Source organism: Acinonyx jubatus, chromosome C2 (assembly GCF_027475565.1).
Source record: "Acinonyx jubatus isolate Ajub_Pintada_27869175 chromosome C2, VMU_Ajub_asm_v1.0, whole genome shotgun sequence".
NCBI lineage: Eukaryota > Metazoa > Chordata > Mammalia > Carnivora > Felidae > Acinonyx > Acinonyx jubatus.
Window position 1 is genome coordinate 71,590,753 of NC_069384.1, and position 13,735 is coordinate 71,604,487.

General features: G+C 35.0%; 1 protein-coding gene and 1 non-coding gene across 26 annotated transcripts in view; both read right to left on the reverse strand.

The window, feature by feature from the left end:
• DLG1 (discs large MAGUK scaffold protein 1) overlaps positions 1-13,735 on the reverse strand; it is a 271,862-nt gene that overhangs the window by 127,539 nt on the left and 130,588 nt on the right. The window lies entirely within an intron of this gene.
• On the reverse strand, positions 8,106-8,208 carry LOC113600077 (U6 spliceosomal RNA). Its single transcript, XR_003421045.1, has one exon. It is a non-coding gene; the product is annotated as a U6 spliceosomal RNA (small nuclear RNA).

Sequence of the window (13,735 nt, forward strand, 5' to 3'; positions counted from 1 at the left end):
AAGTTAGCTTGAAGGGTTTTCATCAGTCAGACCAGGAACAATTTGAGAATCAAAATAAAGATAACAATAGCATACAATCCACTATATAAAAACAGGATTCCAAGAGTCCATACTGATTTAATAATTACAAGAACACATGAACAGAAGAGAGAGCATTTCCTTAGAGTAGAATGCCAACTAAAAAATGTATAAGGAATTATGGAATTACAAAATCATTTGGCAACCATCACAGTAATAATATATTACTATGTATTACATAGTAATAATACATACATCAATAGATGCAAAAATTCCACTGCTGCTGAAGGAACCTTCTATTTCATTCCAGCAGATGAAAATTTAAAAAGGACACATGGATGCACACAAGTTATCTCTCTTAAAAGCTTTTATTAATTACAGTAAAGAAATCTAGTAGGTACTACCTTTTTTTTTTTTTTTTAAGTTTATTTCTTTATTTTGAGAGAGGCAGACACAGCACAAGTGGGTGAGAGGCAGAGACAGAGAATTCCAAGCAATCCTGATGCGGGGCTTGAATCCACAAAGCCTTGAAATCACGACCTGAGCCGAAACCAAGAGTTGGACCCTTAACCGACTGAGCCACCCAGGTGCTTCTCTAACAGATACTATCTTAATCAGAGTTAACATCACCAGGGATGGCACAAATCAAAATCATGCTGATAGGCTATAATAAGAGCATATCACTTCTGAGAAATTCCAATCGAAGATGCATAACTCGAATCTAATCACTGAACATCTGATACACTACAAAATAACTGGCTTTAGTCATCCAAAGTATCAAAGAAAAAAAGTCTAAAGTTTATCATTATTTTTTTGTAATTTCAGTTTTATTTTTTTTAGCAGCTTTGTTGAGGTATAATTGATATACAAAAAACTGCACATATTTAATGTATACAACTTGTAGAGTGTGAACATATGCATTATCTGTGAAACCATCACCACAATTAAGGTAGCAGACATATCTATCACCTCTCAAAGTTTCCTTATGCCTCTTTAATAGGGTCAGATATTAGTTGATTAATGATCTATTTTAATATTAAAATAAGGCAAAGCTAAATGCTTATGTCAACTTTCAAGGTCAAGCATGAAAATTTCCTCCACTGGGCAATAGCTCTCTAAAACCCTTTATGATAAACTATAAATCCTTTAATATTACATTCAAACTGGCTCTAAGTGTCTTTAAAAAATCTATCTCCTTTAAATAAGGATCTAAATACCATTTTTTTAAAAATCGTAAAACAACTTATACTATCTGAATCCACCCTCCCTCCCTCTTCTGTATAGGGCAAGTACTTTGAAAAGAACATATGCCTCTGCCAGTTTCTTAAGAGAAGCAAACCCTTCTGAGAAAAGCCTTCAAAAACAAATGACATATCAATATATAAAATTTCCTAGCCTTAGCTCATAACAACTTCAGGTAACAAAGAATTACAGAACAACAAAATAATTCATTTAGTTCATCTGAAACAAAAATACAGCCCTAAACAAATAATAGATAATCAAATGAAGCTTGAGTAATGAGGAAGAGCATAGATGTTATATCCAATAACACTGTGAAATGAAGAGGTAAGAGGATATTTTAAGGGCACAAATGAGAACAGGGTAGAATTCTGGGGAGTTGTAGAAGATTCTAAATTGGAAATGTCATGCTTAAGATTCTCAAATAAATAATGAGATAGCAAAATACACTAACCATTATATTTGGGTTATTAGAGAAAAGGAGGAATTCAACATAAGCATTTTAAACTTGAAAGCTCTTATATACATGTTTCATTAGACAATGGTGACTATTATATACCATCATCCTTTTCCTGCTCCATTTGTATCACTCAATAAGATCAGCTCCAAAGAGTTTTGTTTTGTTTTTTTTAATCATGACCATGTGACTAACAACGGTCTCAGTTGTTTCTATCCATAGCAACACCATAGAATCATTAGTCTCTGAGGCTGCCTTCAGAGACTTGTTTCCATGACAACAGAGGCTATAATATTAACAGTATCTCAAAGAACACTGCAGAAAATTATAAATTCCTGTAAAGTAATTGGATTGCACATATTTTAAAAGTGCTTTTTCTATGCCAGTATCAAACTGACAGCTTATGGAAAAGTGTTTCACAATCATTTTTAGAGAAATTTCTTCATAGTTTTACATTTTAATGTAAGATCTTAAAATGATGAAAACAGCTTTTGAAATGTAACTGATTTTCATAAAAGTAGTCTGAAGCCTAATTTAGGTATAGCCACGTGCATAAAGTGTACTGCACATCAACAGTTATGACCATGCACTACCCTCTTTCACTGCCATTCATTAACAAATGTCCCTGCCTCTTCTTTAAGAAGGTAAATCCTGCTGAGAAAGTCTTCAAAAACAAATGACATATCAATACACAATTTCCTAGCCACAGCTGATAACCAATAGAGCTGTAATAACCAATTCAGTATACACTCAGGAATCAATTCAGGAATGAATGAGTGAGCCTACCTTTACTAAATTGCATTATGCTTAAAATAGTTAAAACAGTTCTTATATGTGCATATGAATCCTGACTGATACAAGAAGAGACAGAAAGGATAATTAGGAGAATGCTGTGATAATCCACCTGAGAGGTCATCAGTGGCTTAAACCAAATGGTAGTAATAGTGAAAATGGGGATGAGTAGTCAAATCAAGATAGATTTTGAATGTACAACTGGTATTATCTGGTAACTAATGGGAAGTAAGGAGTGAGGAAGGACTATTAAGAATAACACCCACAATGGCCACTAAAAATGATCTTTTCCATTATAGTTAGACCCAAGTGTAAAAGACTTGCAAGGCTCTCTGAATACATTTTCAAATGTTTTCTCACTAAATTATTTATTAAAATGACTTTCATAGCATAAGATGAAACTCTGAAGAAAGTTAACTGAAGCCACACTACAGGATAATTTACAATTGTTTATATCTTACGCTAACATGTTACATGAATGAGGTAAACCGAGCTTAGAATACTCACAAAGATTTACACCACACTTAGGGAAAATAAAATATATGAATTAGCAAATCTTTTGTTATCGATATCTTACACAACAAGGAAAAGTAATTACTCTTGTGCCAGTTGTGTTAGTAAGTACCTTATATTTTGTTTTTATATGGCATAGATAATATTCTTAATCCAAATTCCTTTGTTTGGAGATCCACTATGCCACAATGAGATATGTTTCTCTGATGTAATGTCAAAGAAGCTATCTTAGAAGGGGGGGGGGGCAGAAAACAAAACAAAACACAAAAAACCTGGCAAGTTTTTTTTGCATGTTAATGTAAAGATAAAATACAGTACAGTAGATTTATCAAAACTCTGCTTGGGAATCACTGTACTCAACAGGAGTCCAGTATCTTCAGAATAAAGGTGTTTTTCATTATTTAAATCTGATTCTTTTTGATTCAAATGACTTTTTTGCCACAGTTACTGTGGACACCTTCAATATAAATTGGTGCAGTGGAAAAAAAATGTTATTTGAACAAGCTGTATGGGACATCCATGTCATAATTATCTCAGAAGCAAATGTCAATAAACTAGATACATTTTAAAACAAATCACTAAGGTGTTAAATTACAAAGTTTTGATTTTAAAATAGCAAAGGGGAGATAGGAAAATAGACCTAATGATTAATAATCCTATTACAGAAACATGGATAAAAATCTGTTACTTTACACAGACAGATTACCTGATTCATGAATCTATTTCTGCTTACAAGATTCAGGATACTGAGTTAAAGTTTATCATCCTTTTATTATGAGAAAATGGCATTCTATCAGCATTCAGCTGGTCACTCTGTACTGGTAGAAGGATGAGTTAACAACCACTAAAAATTTAAAGTAAACAGAGACTTTAAAGTTGGATTTAAAGATATGATTACTTATACTTTAATACATATACTTATACTTTATACTTTATACTTATACTTTAATACATAGGTATGAAACTACCAACTGCAATATACTTTTTTTAACCCGATTTTTTATCAGAATATGGTTAGAGAAACCTGCACAACCATGGACTTTCATGATTGAAACAAAAAATGGGCTCTCAATCCTTAATAATAATCATGCATTTACCCTATTCTATTCATTCTTCTATAAATCCCTAACGATTCCAGCCCCTGCTGCCTTTCTTCCATTCTCCTACCACTTAGTGTTTCAGCCATACTGACCTCCCTCCTGTTCCCCAAACATCCTAAACATGTTCTGGTCTCAAGACTTTCATTTACTATTCCACTGCCTACAATGCTCTTGCCCCAGATATTCACATGGCTCAATTCTATTACTTCTTTCATGACTTGATTCAAATATCAAATATATACAGCAGATACTGCTAAAAGACTTTTTGTGTGCTTGGGTAGCCACTACAATCAGAAGGTGTTCAACAAGATGTTCTATCATTGATGAACTTAGAAGTTTCAAGATATAAAAAAGTCAAAATATTGCCAATTTAATGTTGTCCTTTATCTAGCAATAGCTAATTGCCTAATAATGTCCTATTTGAAAATAAACATGTCTTGCTCAAGTACATTTGTTCAGTAGATTTGCATCTCTCTCTCTCTTTTTCTAATATTTAGTTTTTAAGTAATCTCTACACCCAATGTAGGGTTGGAACTCACAACTATAACATCAAGAGTTACATGCTCTTCTGACTGAGCCAGCCAGGAGTCCTTCATCTCTTTCTTTCTTTTTAAAACTGTATTAGGAAGTATTTCTCATTGACAGCTCGCATTTAAAACCTGTGGTGCTCATCTTCCAAACTTCTAGGTTCTACTAATATCAACTTGCCCCTAGGCCCCTACAACATGTGGTAGCTGCTTCCTGTGGTTACTATCTCTGTTTTACTTTGGTGTTTTCATTTTTCCTTTTCAGTTCTCCAATTCTTTTTTAACTACCCCCCTATATTGCATTCTGTTAAAATACTTGTTATAGTTCCTGTTTTCCTGGCTGGACCCTTGTCAAGGTTACTAATACTCTGGCTAAAACATACATAATTCTTTATCACTCTATATTAGGTTGTTTCTCCTATCTCTAGATTCCTTACTTAAAAAACCAGAATATTTGGTGGAACTAATGATAATGGTGGTGATAAAGATGGTAATGATGATGAGATCAGGTATTATAAGGGTTTTGCTTATACTGTCTCATTTAATTCTCACTAAATCTTGATGCAGGAAACATTTTCATCCCTATTTTCTATAGGTGGAGGAAACAGACTCTGAGAATTCAGGTGTATTTGTTCAAGGTGCCATGGGTAGTAAATGGCAGAACAGAGATTTAAAACTCAGGCTACCATCTTCTAGAGACAGTTTGCTCAACCAGTATACTACACTGTGTCTTTAAAATACTTCAGAAGGAGTTATGTTACTATCATATTTTACTGCAAAGACAATATATAATATCATAGAAAAGAAACAAAATACTTCATCAATCCTTAGCTCAAGGACTGGCAAACATTTTCTAAAAAGGGCCAGGTAATACATATTTTAGACCTTATGGACCATGCAATTTCTGTTACAACTACTCAACTGTGCTGTAGTAGCTTGAAAGTAGCCATTGGCAATACACAAATAGGCATAGCTGTGTTCCAATGAAACTTTATTTACAATAACAGGTGGCAGGCTGGATTTGTGCTGACTCCCATTTTTGTGATTTAAAAACAGAAAAAAAGGCTGATTAGATTGATGGAAAAAAAAACAGAAAAAGACTTCAAGATACCTAGGCTAGTTTTTACTAACTACAGTTGTTTTAATTCTGCTGCAATGCTTACTCTATGATAAATAAGCAACTCCTCCCCTAAAAATATGGAAGTAGAAAATTAAAAAAAATAATACATATGGAAATTTCAAATTTCAAATTTCATCTATAGTTCTTTAAAATATATATTTTTAAAAGGCCTATATAATAAAGCAGTGTTCTTAGCATTGAAAGAATTATCAAAAAAAAAATCTTTACTGTATGCAGCCTTTCAGTTTAGGAAGAGTGATTAAAATGACATTTTTGGTCTGCTTCCCACTCCCACACTCCTCCAAAATCTTGCTATGGTATTTAGTATAGCTGAAGCAATTAACTCCTAAGATTGGTATGCATTTTGGATTTTTTTCCTTCTCGCTTTCCAAATACTTTCAAATGGATTTCTTATTCAAATTTATAATGCTTTGAGGCATTAGATGGTTCCACCAAGATTAGTCAGAGTTAAATAAAGAAACACCAGGCTGGGATCTGTTTTGATCCAAATCTCAGAGAGTATCTCTTAATATTCCTTCAGGACCAATAAAAAATCTGTAAGACAACCAATTTGTCTCATTCTGTCATTAACAATAACTGCTTCCCATTCCAGAGCTGGCTCAGTCAATAGCCACTGTTTAGATTTCACAAATACTAAAAATATTGTTCAGAAATGGGACTAAATTGGGGTTTATTGAAAGATAAAGAACTAATAGACAGGGCTCCTTTTAAGACATAAGGGAAAAAAATCTTCTGAATACATATATCTAGAGGAAGAAGAAATTGTGTTTAGGCTTTCCTAAAATTCCACTGCTTCCAGATGTCGTTGCCAGTTGGTTTATACTTGCACAAAAAAGGTCCAGTCTTTTTTGATTGACTTGCATATGCCTGTAAAATTATTACATCAGTTGGCTTATTTAAAGTTTGTTAAATAAGGTGATAATTGTAGGCTACTGTTCCCACATGGTCTGAACAACTATTTTTACCTTTATAAAAATTCTAAATTTTGATATAAAATGGAGGACTGAAATGTTATCTAAATAAGAGGGCCAGGAAGTACAAAGAATAACATGGAAAAAAATCTTTAAAGAAAATGAATCTAAGTCAAATTTTAACAGTAAGAATTTAAATTCTTCATATGTATAAGAATATATATGTCTCAAATTTTTCACAGACAGCTTTGAATTGCTTTTGAAATACGCATGATGTTTACAAAATCTTGTAGACTTTTTTAAATTAAAAACAATTGAAAAAAATTTAAGTCATAGTTCTACATAAAAATGGCTTGAGAAATTTACAGTGGTCAAACCATATTTAGAAGGTCCAAATTTCCTTGTAGCCAGCATCAGATTAAGTGAAAATAAACAAGTATATAACATTTGTTTATTCATTCAACAAACATTTATCAAGTGCATTCATTGTGCTAGACTTTGGCGATACAAGAAAACATACATCTTGTATTACCAGCTCTTGTGAAGCTTCTGGTTCAGCAGCTAATATTTAATTTAATTTTATTTTTTGAGAGAGAGAGAGAGAGAGAGAGAGAGAGCACAAGGAGCAGAGGGGCAGAAGGAGAGAGAGAGAGGGAGAGAATCTTAAGCATGCTCCATGGTCATTGTGTGGGGCTCGATCTTACAACCATGAGATCATGACCTGAGCTAAAATCAAGAGTTGGACACAACTGATCGAGCTACCCAGGCGCCCCTAGATGAGTCAGATATTTTAGGGCACAAAAATCAGATAAACACAAGATTCTATCGTACTATAAGAAAGGAAAAAGTTTACAATGTAAGGAGAGAATAATTTTAATTATTGAATCAAGAAACATTTATAGAGATGCCTTATCTTAAAAGAATAGAAAGGAGGAGAAAAGGCCTCACTAGTGAAAAGAAACAGTGTGAAGATGGCAGAAATATCTCCTAATCTAAGGCCAAAAAACAAAATAAAACATCAAATGAAGCAGCCTCTTTCTACATCCTTTAACTTCGCATTAAAATAAATATCCCAATCCCTATATCTATTTGTACCTGCAGCCCATTAACCAATTCTTTTTCCTCTCTCTCTCCTATGATTCTATCTTTTGTTTCAAAATATTCTTTTAAAAAAAAAATAATTTACTGTCAAATTAGCTAACGTAGTGTATACAGTGTGCTCTTGGCTTCAGTAGATTCCCATGATTCATCACTTACAGACAACACCCAGTGCTCATCCCAACAAATGCCCTCTTCAATCCTCATCACCCATTTTCCCCCTCTCACCCCCCCACCAAAACCTCAGTTTGTTTTCTGTATTTAAGAGTTTCTTATGGTTTGCCTTCCTCTCTATTTGAAACTATTTTTTAAAAATATGGAAGCTTCACGAACTTGCGTGTTATCCTTGTACAGGGGCCGTGGTACTCTGCATCGTTCCAATTTTAGTATGTGTGCTGCCAAAACCAAGCACTCAGCAGCTAATATTAAATGAATCATTACCCAACTGATTACTGAAATAAACAGTTGTGATAAGTTGTGATAAGAGGTATGAAGTACGAATCTCATGAAAACAAACACTGCTTGAAAATAGGGCAAAAATGTTAGAAAGGCTGACTCTCTTATCCTGAGCATGTGGGTAATTTTTTAGCACTGTTAGTAAAACATAATTTTAAAGGTTAACTTTAAAAATTGTTTGAATATATTAAAAACATGTAAGTTGCAGCTTGTGAAATTTCTCTATTTGTCCTTGACAAAAGGGCTATCTAATAATCAATCATGACACTATACAGAAGCTACAAAGATGAATGCAACACACCTATTTATAAAAAGCTTATATAAACAAATTTCATTTATTTAGTTCTTTAAGCTATAGCCAATCTAATATTCATTAAGATATTAATTTTTAATAGGCTTTATTTTTTATTAAGGTTTTTTTTAATGCTTATTTTTGAGAGAGACAAAGACAGAGTGTGAGCAGGGGAAAGGCAGAGAGAGGGGGGCAGACACAGACTCTGCAGCAGGCTCCAGGCTCAGAGTTCAGCCGGGCTTGAACAAGATCCTGACCTGAGCCGAAGTCAGACGCTTAACCAATTGAGCCACCCAGGAGCCCCAATAGGCTTTAATTTTTAAAGCAGTTTCTAGGTTCAAAGTAAAATTGAGCATAAAGTACAGAATTCCCATATAACCTATGCCCACACACATGCATAATTCCCCATTATCAACATTTTCCACCACAGTGGTACATTTGTACAAATGATGAACCTACATTGATACATCACAATTACCCTAAGTTCACAGTTCACTCTTAGTGGACACTTCTTAGTGGACATTCTTTGGGTTTTAGCAAATTCATGACATCTATCTACCAATATACAGAACAGTATCACTGTTCCAAAAATTCTCTTTGTTCTACCTTTTCATCCTTACCTCTTCCCTAACCCTAGGCAACCACCGATCTTTGTACTGTCTCCATAGTTTTGCCTTTTCCAGAATGTCAAATAGTTGAAGGACAGGGTATATAGCCTTTTCAGATTGGCTTCATTCACTTGGTAAAATGCATTTAAGGTCCCTCCATGTCTTTTCATTTCTTTTTAGTGCTAAATAAATTCCTCTATCTGGATGTACCACAGTTTATTTATCCATTCACCTACTGAAGGACATTTTGGTTGCTTCCAAATTCTAGCAATTATAAATAAAGGTGCTATAAACGTGTATGCAGGTTTTCACGTGGACATAAGTCTTCAACTCATTTAGATAAATACCAAGGAGTGCAAATGCTGGACTGTTTAGTCAAATTTGGTATCTTTTAAAGGCTTCTATAACCATTGTAAACTATTTTTTGTTTAATCTTCATCTCTATACTTTTCTCAAGTTTTCTATTGTACAAATGACTGGGTATTAAACATCACTTGAACAAATTTTTAGTGGGTACATATAGGTTCCCTGTAAGAAATTCCATAACGTTCTTCAGTTGAAAAGGGGAACAATTAACTTCTAAATCTGAGTCATGGTATCAATCTTACCATTTGGACTTAATGACCTTTTGGTTTTTTTTTTTTCCTTAATGACCTTTTGAATGGGCAATTAAACTTTGCCAAGAGGCAGCATCTCACAACCAGTATAATAGTTTTTATTCTAACCTATTAAAATTTTTTTCTTAATGTTTATTATTTTTGAGAAAGAGACAGAGCATGAGCGGGGGAGGAGCAGAGAGAGAGGGAGACACAGAACCTGAAGCAGGCTCCAGGCTCTGAGCTGTCAGCACAGAGCCTAACACGGAGCTCAAACCCATGAACTGTGAGATCATGACCTGAGCTGAAGTCCAACGCTTAACAGACTGAGCCATCCAGGTACCCCTATCCTAACCCATTCTTAACTATTCTCCTAGAAACTATCCTATCAGAGTTCGCATTTCCAAAGTATTTTAAGAGGACGGTCTACTCTCTACATGTTCTAGTTTAATATAAAGGCAGTATATTATTGAATGTAACCAAGTTTATTCCTTAGAGATGAAGAAAAATAGATAAATTTGATCACCTCAAAATACAACTATCATTAGGCATGAGTCTAAATGTGTGAAACATGTATTTCGAAAGATTAGGCCAATCCAGAATGGTCCAAGGTGGAGATGTCTTGGTGTGACTATTTAAACTTGCTGCCTGGTGCGAAAAACCAGCAGATAAATGGCTATAAATGATGTACCATATGCCTCTGTTTGCCTGGTAAATCTGTTTTTATGCCTGTTGTCCCACTTTAATTATTAATAGTTCTTTCTTTCATCAAAAGTACTCCCGTTTGATTGATGAGTTACACAGTCTTCCTAATTATAAGGAAATTGAATGGTTTCCCTCTTCTCTCCCTGCCTCACCTCCTCTTGTGTATTTCTTCCCAAACGGGTAACTAAGAAGAGAATCATCAGCTAGAGGATCAGGATAACACTAGATAAAGTGTAATATGTTTCCCAGAAGGTAGGTAAGGTAGGTAAGGGAGAATTCAGACAAATGAAAAATTTACAGTAAAAAAGAAACAGGTAGTATTAAATGCTACAAAGAAAAAAAATTTTTAAAGGTAAGAAGAGAGAATAATGTCTGGAGTGAATGAGTACCTGCAACCTTGGATAAGAATCTTGGAAGGCCCTGTGAGAAGGCAATAGATAAGCAGATATCTGAAGGTGATGAGGGAATAAACCATGAGAATATCTAGGAAAAAGAATGTTACAGGCAGAGAGAAGAGAACATCAAGATAAAGGCTCTGAGATGGCCTCATTTGATATATTTGAGGAACAGGAACAAGGCCAGTATACCCATTAGAATAAGTGAGGGAGCAGTATGAAGTAGGATTGGAGGTACTGTCATGGACTTTTGGTCCACGGTAAATAAGGATTTAGGCTTTTATTATAAATTGGACTGAAAGTCATGGAAGGGTTAAAAACAAGGTATTGACACTCTGAAACGAGGATGCTGGTTGACGAGTGAACAGACTGTTGCTCTTAACAGTTTATTCTCCAAAGAATGAAGATGGGGAACCAGTTAGAAGGCTACTGCTGTAGTTCAGGAAAAAAATAATTTGAATTTAGTAGTTTTAGAAATGGCAAAAAGTGGTCAGATCATAAATATAACCTGGACATAGATCCAATAGGATTTGCTGTTAGACCGAATGTGGACCAAAGGAAAAAAATAATAGAAAATGATTAGAGTTTCTGTCTCCAGCATCTCAGTGGGTGATGATGAAAGAAGATGGGGAGAACAATAAAACTAGAGATTGTTTTTGACTTGTTAGCCTTCAGAAACTTAATTCAAGTAGAGATACTGAGTAAGAAGATATACAAGTCTAATGTACAAGGATTCGCTGTGGGCTAAAACAAATACTGATGTTATTTAAAGGCACAAGACTGGATGAGATCACCTGAAATGTGAATATAAAAAGAGAGAAGTTCAAGGACTGAGTCCCCAGGCACTTGGTTAGCAGTAGGAAGAGGAGGAGGATACTGCCAAAGAAAATGAGGTTGGGAGAGTATCAGAAGGGTGGTGTTCAAAAGTCAAATGAGAAAAGAATTTAAAGGAGGGAATAGTCAATTGTGTAAAAGCTGTTATGGCTTCAAGTAAAACAAAAACCGTGAACTGATCACTGGATTTGAAAACCTACTCCAAAAAAGAGTTTCTGGTTGGTTGTTTTCAAAAAAAAAATTTTTTTTAACGTTTGTTTATTTTTGAGAAACAGAGAGAGAGCTCGAGCAGGGGAGGGGCAGAGACAGAGGGAGACACAGAATCTGAAGCAAGCTCCAGGCTCCAAGCTGTCAGCACAGAGCCTGACGCGGGGCTCAAACCTACAAACCATGAGATCGTGACCTGAGCCGAAGTCAGATGCATACCCAACTGAGCCACCTGGGTGCCCCTGGTTGGTTGTTTTAATGAGAGGTATTATAAAAGGCACATATGCTGATGAGAAAATTCAGTATAGGGGGAAAGACAGATAATGTAGTGAAGAACAGAGAATTTCAGAAGTCCCTAAATAATAGTTAAAGGGACTAAGATACAGAGCAGAAGTAAAGGATGAGCTTTAAGAACACAGATAGATCATTTATTTTAACAGGCCCAGCATACAGAGTAAGATCATCAACTAAAAATGAGGGCCAGGAAATGGGTATTGGAAATTTAATGTGCAGCTTTGGAGCCAGTGTGAAGGAGGCAGAGTTGCAATTAACAAAGGTTGAATCTTATCAATGAAGTGACAGAGGGGCAAGAAAGTTGAGATAATGAAAGGCAGTATTTATAGTCATGGACCAAGGAAAATGAACAAGGCAAGGAGAGAAGTTAGAGCATGAAAGGAGAGATAGATAATAAAAAGTTGAGCTGAAGGTCTTCAGAAGATAAAAAAAGAAAATCATTGTAGTAGGGGAAGTGAGCTAAAAAGAAAGAAAGTGCTAGTCAGATAGTCTGAAATGCTTGCAACTGAGATTTTGTAAGTGCTACAGTCAATGGTACTGAGGTCCTAAATATAACTATTTAAGTGTGTCACTCAAGTGACAGAAAAAAACAAGATTTCTAGAGGTAAGGAGATCAAAGAATTGAGAAGTCAAGATTTTGGATAAATTATACAAGGATACTGAAACTCACTTAGAAAAATTACAGGATTAGTGGACAAGAAAAGACAGTAAACCAGTTGTTCAAATCATTAATGAGTGGGAGTGACTGAGAGAAATGTAGATGACTAGAAAAGGAGGGGAAGCAGAAAATACTGTCTGATGGCACCTACATTTTTTTTTCAAAGAGAGAGGAGGTACAACCATCCATAAATATCAATGGAAGCACATTGGAAGCACAATGGAAGCAAGGAAGACATCAACTCCACTTGCTGGTCCCATGGTGCATGAGATGTGACAGATAAAAGCTCCACTTTTCCAGAGGACTATAGAAAAAAAAAACAACCCAGTATCCTCAGAGGAATGCCAGGCGTCTATGAGCGAAAAAAGGGTGAGATGAACCAACAGAGAAGAGCTGTAGGGTAAAGGAAATTTTGGTGATGACAAATTGGGAGTTCTAAAGGGCAGACTAAAAGGGCTTGGGAGGGTAGAGAGAAATGGGGAGTTTAAAACAGATTAAGATACACCTGAATCACTCAGAGATAAGAAAATGAATGAGAATGATCAGGAATATTTGTACTTTTTGTGGTGATTAAGTTCAAAAGGGATATAGGGTAGAAAATTAGTTCTGAAGGTATGCTTAGGAAAGCTTGGTAAAGGTGAATAATCAATTAAATTTAGTTGTTTATTTGTGACTGGTTTGGCAATCTGTCTAAGGGAATGTTGGGAAAGGCAAAGTAAAGGAGTTGGTGGTCTCACCCAAGAACTGAGGTGCTCTTTGGGGCCCCTTCCTTACATCCTACAGTTAAAGATGTTCAGGTCTGGGGTTCTTAAAAAAGTGCATGGCTTGTACTTACAGCTAACTTATTCCATCAACACTATTTACTGAATGAATAAAAAATGCACTACTCTAGGT